The 13,746-nt window shown below is 42.6% G+C and overlaps 1 pseudogene; it reads left to right on the top strand.

Moving 5' to 3' along the window:
• Positions 1–13,746, top strand: part of LOC115118616 (synapsin-2-like) — a 299,540-nt pseudogene that overhangs the window by 84,097 nt on the left and 201,697 nt on the right.

Here is a 13,746-nt window from a genome sequence, read left to right as displayed (position 1 = left end):
TTCTTTTCTCTCCAAAACTCTTGAACGTGCCGTCCTTGGCCAGCTCTCCCGCTATCTCTCTCAGAATGACCTTCTTGATCCAAATCAGTCAGGTTTCAAGACTAGTCATTCAACTGAGACTGCTCTTCTCTGTATCACGGAGGCGCTCCGCACTGCTAAAGCTAACTCTCTCTCCTCTGCTCTCATCCTTCTAGACCTATCGGCTGCCTTCGATACTGTGAACCATCAGATCCTCCTCTCCACCCTCTCCGAGTTGGGCATCTCCGGCGCGGCCCACGCTTGGATTGCGTCCTACCTGACAGGTCGCTCCTACCAGGTGGCGTGGCGAGAATCCGTCTCCTCACCACGTGCTCTCACCACTGGTGTCCCTCACTTGGCTCTGTCATAACCTCACATGGTCTCTCCTATCATTGCTATGCAGACGACACACAATTAATCTTCTCCTTTCCCCCTTCTGACGACCAGGTGGCGAATCGCATCTCTGCATGTCTGGCAGACATATCAGTGTGGATGACGGATCATCACCTCAAGCTGAACCTCGGCAAGACGGAGCTGCTCTTCCTCCCGGGGAAGGACTGCCCGTTCCATGATCTCGCCATCACGGTTGACAACTCCATTGTGTCCTCCTCCCAGAGCGCTAAGAACCTTGGCGTGATCCTGGACAACACCCTGTCGTTCTCAAATAACATCAAGGCGGTGGCCCGTTCCTGTAGGTTCATGCTCTACGACATCCGCAGAGTACGACCCTGCCTCACACAGGAAGCGGCGCAGGTCCTAATCCAGGCACTTGTCATCTCCCGTCTGGATTACTGCAACTCGCTGTTGGCTGGGCTCCCTGCCTGTGCCATTAAACCCCTACAGCTCATCCAGAACGCCGCAGCCCGTCTGGTGTTCAACCTTCCCAAGTTCTCTCACGTCACCCCGCTCCTCCGCTCTCTCCACTGGCTTCCAGTTGAGGCTCGCATCCGCTACAAGACCATGGTGCTTGCCTATGGAGCTGTGAGGGGAACGGCACCTCAGTACCTCCAGGCTCTGATCAGGCCCTACACCCAAACAAGGGCACTGCGTTCATCCACCTCTGGCCTGCTCGCCTCCCTACCACTGAGGAAGTACAGTTCCCGCTCAGCCCAGTCAAAACTGTTCGCTGCTCTGGTCCCCCAATGGTGGAACAAACTCCCTCACGACGCCAGGACAGCGGAGTCAATCACCACCTTCCGGAGACACCTGAAACCCCACCTCTTTAAGGAATACCTAGGATAGGATAAAGTAATCCTTCTCACCCCCCCCCCTTAAAAGATTTAGATGCACTACTGTTCCACTGGATGTCATAAGGTGAATGCACCAATTTGTAAGTCGCTCAATTTGGAACTCGCCAGCTTTCCATCCATCGGCGAACAAACCCTGCCTCCACCATAACCTCTACATTCATAAACTCGCCATAAACTGGTAGAACCAGCCTGGCTGAATGAGAGGAATCCCAGGTTGCCTTTAGCTCATCTGCAAGATCTTTAAACAGAGGTAAGCGACACTTCAACACTGTAGGGACAAGAGGCAAAATACTTCCCCCAAACCTGGAGGAACACCTCTACGGCGGAGAAGACAACCAATCCACCCCAACGTGGTCTGCCGCCCTACAACACAGCTCCGTCAAAAGCACATTAATCACCAATGGGTCACTTTCCCCCACCGAATCCAAAGCCGGGGCTTTAGACTCTTCTGGACTGATGTCATCTGATTCACACTCTGAAAACTCTCCAGAGTCACCCAGGGATAGTAAATCAACCCCGGAATCCAGACTTTGAACTCTGAGAGAGAAACCGGAATGAGCCTCAATCGGCTGGAATGACCACCGCTGCTGCTTTCTCCTGGCCTCAGACAACTCCATTCCTGACGTCACTTGACTAGAAAACCCTTTGGCAACAGCCCCAATCTACAGTGTATTCAGAAAGTATTTAGATCACTTGACTTTTTCCACATTTTGACATGTTACAGCCATTCGAAAATTGATTAAAATAATAATAATAATAATTAATTAATCTACACACCATACCCCATGATCACAAAGCCAAAACTGTTTTTAGAAACTTTGCAAATGTATTACTAATTAAAAACTGAAATATCACAATTACATAAGTATTCAACCCCTTTACTCAGTACTTTGTTGAAGCACCTTCGTCAGCAATTACAGCCTCAAGTCTTATTGGGTAGGACACTACAAGCTTGCCACAACTGTATTTGGGGAGTTTCTCCCATTCTTCTTTACATATTGGATGGGCAGGGTCACTGCACAGCTATTTTCAGATCTCTCCAGAGATTTTCAATTGGGTTCAAGTCCGGGCTCTGGATGAGGCACTCAAGGACATTCAGAGACTTGTCCTGAAGCCACTCCTGCTTTGTCTTGGCTGTGTGCTTAGGTTTTTTGTCCTGTTGGAAGGTGAACCTTCACCCCAGTCTGGGGTCCTGAGTGCTCTGGAGCAGGTTTTCATCAAGGGTCTCTCTGTTCTTTGCTCATTCATCTGTCATCAATCCTGACTAGACTCCCTGACCCTGCCACTGAAAAGCATCCCCACAGCATGATGCTGCCACCACCGTGCTTCACTGTAGGGATGTTGCCAGGTGTCCTTCAGACGTGACGCTTGGCATTCAGGCCAAAGAGTTCAATCTTGGTTTCATCAGATTCATGGTCTGACAGTCTTTAGGTGTCTTTTGGAAAACGCAAAGCGGACTGCCATGTGGATTTTACTGAGGAGTGGCTTTAGTCTGGCCACATGTTATCTACAAGTCTCTGCTGGGTAAAGCGCCACCTTATCTCAGCTCACTGGTCACCATAGCAGCACCCACTCATAGCACGCGCTCGGGCAGGTATATCTCACTGGTCACCCCCAAAGCCAATTCCTCCTTTGGTCGTCTTTCCTTCCAGTTCTCTGCTGCCAATGACTGGAAAGAACTGCAAAAATCTCTGACGCTGGAGACTCATATCTCCCTCACTAGCTTTAAGCACCAGCTGTCAGAGCAGCTCACAGATCACTGCACCTGTACATAGCCCATCTGTAAACAGCCCATCTATCTACCTACCACATCCCCATTCTGTATTTATTTATTTATTTATCTTGCTCCTTTGCACCCCAGTATCTCTATTTCCACATCCATCTTCTGCACATATACCATTCCAGTGTTTAAATGCTATATTGTAATAACTTCGCCACCATGGTCTATTTATTGCCTTAACTCCCTTATCTTACCTCATTTGCACTCACTGTATATAGACTTTTTGTTTTCTTTTGTTCTACTGTATTATTAACTATGTAATGTTTATTCCATGTGTAACTCTGTGTTGTTGTATGTGTCGAATTGCTATGCTTTAACTTGGCCAGGTTGCAGTTGCAAATGAGAACTTGTTCTCAACTAGCCTACCTGGTTAAATAAAGGTGAAATATAAATACAATTATTTTTAAAGGCCTGATTTGTGGAGTACTGCAGAGATGGTTGTCCTTCTGGAAGGTCCTCCCATCTCCACAGAGGAACTCTGGAGCTCTGTCAGAGTGTCCATCGTGTTCTTGGTTACCACCCTGACTAAGGCCCTTCTCCCCCTATTGCTCAGTTTGTCCGGGCGGCCAGCTCTAGGAAGAGTCTTGGTAGAGTCTTGGTAGAGTCTTGGTTTTACAGAAATACTCATGACAAATGTTGATGAAAATACAATTTTTAGACATGGAGATATACAGTGGGGCAAAAAAGTATTTAGTCAGCCACCAATTGTGCATGTTCTCCCACTTAAAAAGATGAGGCCTGTAATTTTCATCATAGGTACACTTCAACTATGACAGACAGAATGAGAAGAAAAAAAATCCAGAAAATCACATTGTAGGATTTTTAATGAATTTATTTGCAAATTATGGTGGAAAATAAGTATTTGGTCACCTACAAACAAGCAAGATTTCTGGCTCTCACAGACCTGTAACTTCTTATTTAAGAGGCTCCTCTGTCCTCCACTCATTACCTGTATTAATGGCACCTGTTTGAACTTGTTATCAGTATAAAAGACACCTGTCCACAACCTCAAACAGTCACACTCCAAACTCCACTATGGCCAAGACCAAAGAGCTGTCAAAGGACACCAGAAACAAAATGTTAGACCTGCACCAGGCTGGGAAGACTGAATCTGCAATAGGCAAGCAGCTGGGTTTGAAGAAATCAACTGTGGGAGCAATTATTAGGAAATGGAAGACATACAAGACCACCGATAATCTCCCTCGATCTGGGGCTCCATGCAAGATCTCACCCCGTGGGGTCAAAATGATCACAAGAATGGTAAAGAAAGAAAGATCACAAGTGGAATATATATATATATATTTCATAAAACAGCATTAGCACTTACCCGTCCAGAAGTACATCCTGTCCTTGCAGAAACAGCTCCTCAGCTCCTGTTTAAATCATAACACTCAAACAAAAAATCTGTCTCACTTTCACTTTTTCACTTTCACTTTAGACTTTGACTTCACTTTTCCTGATTTATTCTCCATGATGTCTTCAATGAAATTGTTGAAAACACAACTTTCCAAAATACTGCTGCGCGTAACAAGCATCACAGCAACTCCTCTGATAGTTAAGGCGAGAACGCATGCATTTACAAACAAGGAATGGTGGTCCTACCCAAAACCATTACATACTGGCGTTTACCTCAGCTCATTGGCTATCTACCCAACTAGATTTCAAGGAGATCAGTGGTCATTGGGCAGAAATACAATCAGTCAACGAAGCTTTGCTAAAATTATTGGTGCGCAAGGTAGTCATTGCTCTACTCCCCGCAAAAAAAACAAAGACGTTTGGCTGTGTTGCAAACATCCAGAGGAATGTACTGAAACCAACCATGACTAGATAAACAATTGTTTACCGTGTGTAATTACGTCGAATGCACCGTAAAAAAATTATAGAGATGGAATTCATGGCACAAACAGGTTACAAAATGTTTCGATTTAGGCTATAAAAATTGATTTTATCAAAGAAAACGGCACTTCATTTGATCACTGGGACCCGCAGGAAGAGAAATAAGAGCAAGATATCAGAATGTAAGTCATAATTTTACCTTCAGATGTGAATGTGTAAAAACTGTCATGGCGGAAAATGTTTTTGTTGTTGATTGCTCTTCTCAAACAAAAGCATGGGATTTGTTCTCTGTAATAGTTATTTTAAATTGGAAAACGTAGTATGATTACCAAGATCCTAATCTTTTGAAGGATGTAAGACACTTGCATTTTCAAGAATGTTTAATGTTACGACGTTGTATTTTTAGTTGTCACTCTGAAATTTCCCCTGATGTTGATCCCTGTATGGGGATCGCAGCCATATTAGGATAGGGGGCAGCATTTCCACTTTTGGATAAATAGCGTGCACAATTTCAACTTCCTGCTACTCATGCCAAGAATATAAGATATGCATATTATTAGTAGGTGTGGATAGAAAACACTCTGAAGTTTCTAAAACTGGTTCAATCATGTCTGTGACTATAACAGAACTTATGTAGCAGGCAAAACTCTGAGGAAAAACTATTCAAATTATTATTATTATTATTTTTTTGCCTCTGACCGTTCCCTCAGTTGTATTTGACAAGGGATATTTGATAGGGACCATTTTACAGTTCCTACGACTTCCACAGGATGTCACCAGTCTTTGGAATTGGGTTAAGGTTAATCATTGGTGCAACGAAGAAGAGGCACATCCTGGAACAATGTTACACTGTTGAAAGTTACGCAAGAGCGAAAAAGGGGCATGTTTTGTTTACTTGCTCTATTGAATACAGATTGCCCAGTCTACAATTTGATCGATTATTAACGTTTAAAAATACCTAAAGTTGTATTACAAAAGTAGTTTGAAATATTTTGGCAAAGTTTATAGGCAACTTTTGAAATGTTTTGTAGTGACGTTGTGTTTTGGCAAGCTGTTTTTTTCTGGATCTGCTTTTTCTGGACCTGCTTTATAAATGGACATTTTGGGTATACATGGACGGAATTAATCGAAAAAAAGGACCAATTGTGATGTTTATGGGACATATTGGAGTGCCAACAAAGAAGCTCGTCAAAGGTAATGCATGTTTTATATTTTATTTCAGCGTTTTGTGTAGCGCCTGCTACGCTAGTTATTTTGTTTACAACTGGTTCAGGTGGGTGCATGCTATCAGATAATAGCTTCTCATGCTTTCGCCGAAAAGCATTTTTCAAATCTGACATGTTGGCTGGATTCACAACATTTACATTACATTTAAGTCATTTAGCAGACGCTCTTATCCAGAGCGACTTACAAATTGGTGCATTCACCTTATGACCTCCAGTGGAACAGTAGTGCATCTAAATCTTTTCAGGGGGAGGGGGGGTGAGAGGGATTACTTTATCCTATCCTAGGTATTCCTTAAAGAAGTTAAAGCTACAACAAGTGTAGCTTTAATTGCGTATCCTGCATGTGTGATTTAATGAAAGTTTGAGTTTTATCACGTTTTATTTGAATTTGGTGCTATGCATTTCCCGAGGCTATTGGCCACTTGAGACGCTAGCGTCTCACTATCCCCAAGGGAGTTATTAAGCTAATAAAATGTTAAAGTTTATTATAAATTAATAAGTTAGACACTCACCGGACAACTTTGGAAGGTACTGTAGTTAGCTAGATATCTGTTGGAAAATGGAAACCAAGCTTTTTCTAATCCTCTTGATTGGTCAATGGTTACTGGTCTTGGAGCTCATGTGTTCACCAGAAATGGATATTGGTGAACTGTTTGCCACTAGCGGCCATACAGTGCCATCTAAATTGTTCCGACCACTTGACTTTTTCCACATTTTGTTAGGATACAGCCTTATTCTAAAATGTGTTAAAACATTTGTTCCCTTCCTTAATCTACACACAATACCCCATAATGACTAAGCCAAAACGTTTTTTTATGTTAGCAAATGTATAACAAATCCAACTAAAATATCACATTTACATATGTATTCAGACCCTTTACTCAGTACGTTGTAGAAGCACTTTTGCCACAATTACAGCCTCAAGTCTTCTTGGAGATGACGCTAAAAGCTTGGAACACCTGTATTTAGGGAGTTTCTCCCATTCTTCACTGCAGATCCTCTCAAGCTCTGTCAGCTTGGATGGGGAGTGTGGCTGCACAGCTATTTTCAAGTATCTCCAGAGATCTTGCATCGGATTCAAGTCCAGTCTGACCACTCAAGGACATTCAGAGACCTGTCCCAACGCCACTCCTGTTGGAAGGTAAACCTTAGCCCCAATCTGAGGTCCTGAGCACTCTGGAGCAGGTTTTCATAAAGGATCTCTCTGCACTTTGCACCGTTCGTCTCCCAGTCCCTGAAAAACACCCCCACAGCATGATGCTGCCACCACCATGCTTCACAGTAGGGATGGTGTCAGGTTGTCTTCCAGACGAGACGCTTGGCGTTCACGCCATAGAGTTCATTCTTGGTTTCATCACACCAGAGAATCTGGTTTCACATGGTCTGAGAGTCTTTAGGTGCCGTTTGGCAAACTTCAAGCCGGTTGTCATGTGCCTTTTACTGAGGAGTGGCTTCCGTCTGGCCACTCTGCCATAAAGACATAATTGGTGAAGGCTGCAGAGGTGGTTGTCCTTTTGGAAGGTTCTCCCATCTCCACAGAGGAACTAGAGCTCTGTCAGACTGACCATTGTGTTCTTGGTCACCTCCCTGACCAAGGCCCTTCTCCACCGATTGTTCAGTTTGGCTGGGCGACCAGCTCTAGGAAGAGTCTTGGTAGTTCCAAACCTCTTCCATTTAAGAATGATGGAGGCCATTTTCATCTTGGGGACCTTGAATGATGCAGAAATGTTTTGGTGCCCTTCCCCACATCTGTCTCTCGATGCCATCCTGTCTCGGAGCGCTACAGACAAATCCTTTCAACCTCATGGCTTTGTTTTTCATCTGACATGCACTGTCAACTGTGGGGCCTTAAATAGACAGATGTGTGCATTTCCAAATCATGTCCAATCCATTTCATTTCCCACAGGTGGACTCCAATCAAGTTGTTGAAACCTCTCAAGGATGATCAATGGAAACAGGATGCACCTGAGCTCAATTTCGAGTCTCATAGCAAAGGGTCTGAATACTTATGTAAATAAGGTTGTTTTTTTTGTTTCTTTTTGCACCATTTTTTTTTTTTAATGTTTTTGCTTTGTCATTATGGGGTATTATGTGTAGATTGCTGAGGAAATAGTTTTGTCTAATCTGTTTTAGAATAAGGCTGTAACGTAACAAAATGTGGAAAAAGTCAAGGGGTCTAAATACTTTCGAAAGGGTCTCTAGATGTTTCTGCCTTAGGTTTGCTACAGATTCAAATAGAATCTTGAGAATTATCTGTCAGAAAAAAACTTTTGTGAACTGTTTGCCACTAGTGGCAATAAATATTTTTGTTGCCAAATGTTTGCCGATGATTCACCACTAGTAGCAAACGTTTAGAAACATTTTGTGGCACACTATTTAATTGAAGGAAGTTTGCAGTAACACATTCATTTTTCTAAGGGCACCCAGGCTGTATGCTTTCCAGGACATTACCTCAGCAGAGTTTTCATGTCTCAGATTGATCACTTCAGACCCTGTTTCTGAATGTGATCAAATCACATATGTTCTACCCTCCCATGTCATTCAAGCCTTACTTTGTCCTCTAACCCTCCCAGGTTGTTCAAGCCTGACTTTGTCCTCTAACTCTCTCAGGTCCTTCAAGCCTGATTTTGTCCTCTAACCCTCTCAGGTCCTTCAAGCCTGACTTTGTCCTCTAACTCTCTCAGGTCCTTCAAGCCTGACTTTGTCCTCTACTCCTCTCAGGTCCATTAAACCTGACTTTGTCTTGATGAGGCAGCATGCCTATAGCATGGCCCACAATGAGGACTTCAGGAACATGATCATCGGCCTGCAGTACGCAGGAGTCCCCAGCATCAACTCACTGGAGTCCATCTACAGCCTCTGTGACAAGCCCTGGGCGGTGAGACACACACATACACAGGGGGTGGTAAGGCTATACAGTGGGGAAATAGGCTCCTCTATTAAACACAGAGCCTGACATTTTTACAACTGGCTTTTAAGTTGACCTTATAACTCAGCACAACATTGATTTAATGTTGGATGTGAATGGACCAGATCAATGTAGCAGCACCACCAGCACAATAACCTGTTTTATAATAGTACTTCCCATCATAGTGCCCCAGCCAGCTAACAGATAATCATTTAGAGAATTATTTGCCTCATATATTCCTCCAGTTACAGCTTTATCTGAACATTTCCCAGGTGTCCGGAGGACAGTCCTGTAAATAAGTTGGCTCATCAGTTCCTCTACAGCTTTATCTGAACATTGACCAGGTGTCTGGAGGACAGTCCTGTAAATAATTTGGCTCATCAGTTCCTCTACAGCTTTATCTGAACATTTCCCAGGTGTCCGGAGGACAGTCCTGTAAATAAGTTGGCTCATCAGTTCCTCTACAGCTTTATCTGAACATTGACCAGGTGTCTTGGGGAGAGTCCTGTAAATAAGTTGGCTCATCAGTTCCTCTACAGCTTTATCTGAACATTGACCAGGTGTCTTGGGGAGAGTCCTGTAAATAATTTGGCTCATCAGTTCCTCTACAGCTTTATCTGAACATTGACCAGGTGTCTGGAGGAGAGTCCTGTAAATAATTTGGCTCATCAGTTCCTCTACAGCTTTATCTGAACATTGACCAGGTGTCTTGGGGAGAGTCCTGTAAATAAGTTGGCTCATCAGTTCCTCTACAGCTTTATCTGAACATTGACCAGGTGTCTGGAGGACAGTCCTGTAAATAATTTGGCTCATCAGTTCCTCTACAGCTTTATCTGAACATTGACCAGGTGTCTGGAGGAGAGACCTCTAGATTTATTGGCCTCATATGTTCCTCTAGTTACAACTTTTTCTTTACATTTACCCGGTGTCTGGAGGAAAAGTCTGTAGGATTTTGGTTCAGCTGCCATGTCTTCTTCAGTCCTAGTCCAGGCCTAATCACTAGTCCCATGCCACCTCTACTAACTGTCTCCTGTACCCCTCCACTAGTTTGCCCAGCTGATCGCCACCTGTAAGAAACTAGGCCCTGACAAGTTCCCTCTGATCGACCAGACCTTCTACCCAAACCACAAGGACATGGTAAGAAAGACTTTAACGACCTATCTAGCTAAATACCTATCTGTACACAACCATAAGAGCTACCTATCTGCTTAACTACCTGTCTACCTAATTACCTATATAAAGTGGGGCAAAAAATAATTTAGTCAGCCACCAATTGTGCAAGTTCTCCCACTTAAAAAGATGAGAGATGCCTGTAATTTTCATCATAGGTACACTTCAACTATGACAGACAAAATGAGAAAAAGAATCCAGAAAATCACATTGTAGGATTTTTTATGAATTTATTTGCAAATTATGGTGGAAAATAAATATGTCAGGATCGATGCAAAGATGAACGGAGCAAAGTACAGAGAGATCCTGGAAGAAAACCTGCTCCAGAACGTTCAGGACCTCAGACTAGGGAGAACGTTCACCTTTCAACAGGACAACATCCCTAAGCACACAGCTAAGACGAGGCAGGAGTGGCTTCGGGTCAAGTCTCTGAATGTCCTTGAGTGGCCGATCGAACATCTCTGGAGAGACCTGAAAATAGCTGTGCAGCAACTCTCCCCATCCATGAAAGAACTTAAGAGGATCTGCAGAGAAGAATGGGAGAAATTCCCCAAATACAAGTGTACCAAGTTTGTACCGTCATACCCAAGACCACTCGCTGCCAAAGAACACTCGCTGCCAACAAAGTACTGAGTAAAAGGTCTGAATGCTTAAGTAAATGTGATATTTCAATTTTTTTAATTACCAGAAATGTCTAAAAACCAGTTTTTGCTTAGTCATTATTGGGTATTGTGTGCAGATTGATGAGGGAAAACAATTTAATCAATTTTAGAATAAGGCTTTAATGTAACAAAATGTGGAAAAAGTCAAGGGGTCTGAATACTTTCCCAAGGCACTGCGCATATTATTAATGTTAGCTCGCCATGTACATGCTGCTCTGTTCTGAGCCAATTGTCATTTTCCAAGTTCCCTCTTTGTGACACCTGACCAGGCGACTGAGCAGTAGTCCAGGTGTGACAAAACTATAGGGCCTGTAGGACCTGCCTTGTTGAACAGGTTGTTAAAAATGCAGAGCAACTCTTTATTATGGACAGACTTCTCCCCATCTGAGCTACTGTTGTATCAACGTGTTTTGACCATGAAAGTTCACTCTCCAGGGTTACTCCAAGCAGTTTAGTCACCTCAACTTGTTCAATTTACACATAATTTATTACAAGGTTTAGTTGAGGTTTAGGGTTTAGTGAATGAATTGTCCCAAATGCAATGCGTTTAATATTTGAAATATTTAGGACTAACTAACTTTATTCAAAGCCAGTGGCATGTCATGTTATCGGCATTGTTTTTTCCATTTATGTTTTGAGGTTTTTCTTTAGCACGTGAAGCTTGTTAGCAGGGTGCACTGATTGGTGCAACACATACTGACTAATGAGGTGCATTAGTCAGTATGTGTTGCACCTATGCTGATTGCCATCTCGTTAGTTGGAAGGTGTTTCACCTGTGCTGGACCAGGTGCTTTTAAAGAGTGGATGGCCCAGTGCTTATTTTTTATTTATTTTTATTTCACCTTTATTTAACCAGGTAGGCTAGTTGAGAACAAGTTCTCATTTGCAACTGCGACCTGGCCAAGATAAAGCATAGCAGTGTGAACAGACAACACAGAGTTACACATGGAGTAAACAATTAACAAGTCAATAACACAGTAGAAAAAAAATGGGCAGTCTATATACAATGTGTGCAAAAGGCATGAGGAGGTAGGTGAATAATACAATTTTGCAGATTAACACTGGGGTGATAAATGATCAGATGGTCATGTACAGGTAGAGATATTGGTGTGCAAAAGAGCAGAAAAGTAAATAAATAAATTTAAAAAACAGTATAAAAACAGTATGGGAATGAGGTAGGTGAAAATGGGTGGGCTATTTACCAATAGACTATGTACAGCTGCAGCGATCGGTTAGCTGCTCGGATAGCTGATGTTTGAAGTTGGTGAGGGAGATAAAAGTCTTATGTTGACTTGATAGGGTGGCCACCCTTTACCTTGGTGTCAGCTTTGCACACTCTTGGCATTTTCTCAACCAGCTTCATGAGGAATGCTTTTCAAACAGCCTTGAAGGAGTTCCCACATATGCTGAGCACACGGCTACTTTTCCTTCACTCTGCGGTCCAACTCATCCCAAACCATTTCAATTGGGTTGAGGTCAAGTGATTGTGGACCCAGGTCATCTGATGCAGCACTCCATCACTCTCCTCCTTGCTCAAATAGCCCTTAAACAGCTTGGAGGTGTGTTTGGTCAATGTCCTGTTGACAAATAAATGATAGTCCCACAGAGTGCAAACCAGATGGGATGGCGTATCGCTGCAGAATGCTGTGGTAGCCATGTTGGTTAATTGTGCCTTGAATTCTAAATACATCATAGACAGTGTCACCAGCAAAGCACCCTCACGCTGTCACACCTCCTCCTCCATGCTTCACGGTGGGAACCACACATACGGAGGTCATCCATTTACCTACTCCCGAGTGGCGCAGTGTTCTAAGGCACTGCGTCTCAGTGCTAGAGGCATCACTACAGACCCTGGTTTGATTCCTGGTTGTATCACATCCAGCCGTGATTGGGAGTCCCATAGGGCGGCAGACAATTGGCCCAGTGTTGGCCGAGGTAGGCCGTCATTGTAAATAAGAATTTGTTCTTACCTGACTTGCCTAGTTAAATAAAAAATGTAAGGGAAGACCCCCCTGTATTGGACAAAAATGAATGGCAAGATATTGGCAGTGGCCAAACCATATACACATTGTCCAATACCACCCAATTCGGCGTTGATTCATGCAAAGCATATTGCAAATGCCATATGGCTATTGCCAGTTGTAACACTTTTTAAAAATTCAACAGGTGGCGAATCCGCTCCACCGTGGTTTTTCATATTGGATATGTAACCCAAGTCAACGTCCAAAAGCAAAATTTTGAAAAAATGAATTTTTTGTAAAAAACTTATCACCCCTTAAAAAAGTGCTTTCTGGACCGTTTTTCGAAATTCTTTCGATTTTTTTGTCAATTACACATGTGTAAGAACTGTATGAATATACTTTTGTCCAATTTTATTATCATATTTTTTTTATTTTTTTTTACATGCGCATAAGGAATATGTTTTGTCCATTTTCAATATGATTTCATACGAAGTCAAAAGTCAAAAATGTCAAAATTTTGGAAAAAACTTCACACACCCTTAAAAAGTGCTTTCTGGACCGTTTTTCGAAATTCTTTCAAATTTTGTGTCAATTACACACGTATAAGAACTGTATCAACATACTTTAGTTGTATTTTAATATCATATATATATATTTTTCTTTTTACTTGTGCATAAGGAATATGATTTGTCCATTTACAATATGATTTCATAGGAAGTCAAAATTCACTTTTTTTGGGGCCAAATGCCATATGAAATTTGACATGCTCAAAAATGCAAAATTGACTGGCCTGATGAACACAGGATGGCCGAGCGGTGATAGTTGTACCTTTCCATCACTCGTGTTGATTTCATCATGTCCATTAGGTGATGTTTTTTCACTATAGAATCATATTGCAAATGCACGTGCATTTGCAATATGGTTACATTTACATT

The sequence above is a fragment of the Oncorhynchus nerka genome, linkage group LG15 (assembly GCF_034236695.1).
Source record: "Oncorhynchus nerka isolate Pitt River linkage group LG15, Oner_Uvic_2.0, whole genome shotgun sequence".
NCBI classification, from domain to species: domain Eukaryota; kingdom Metazoa; phylum Chordata; class Actinopteri; order Salmoniformes; family Salmonidae; genus Oncorhynchus; species Oncorhynchus nerka.
This window is presented reverse-complemented; position numbering and strand designations above follow the sequence as displayed.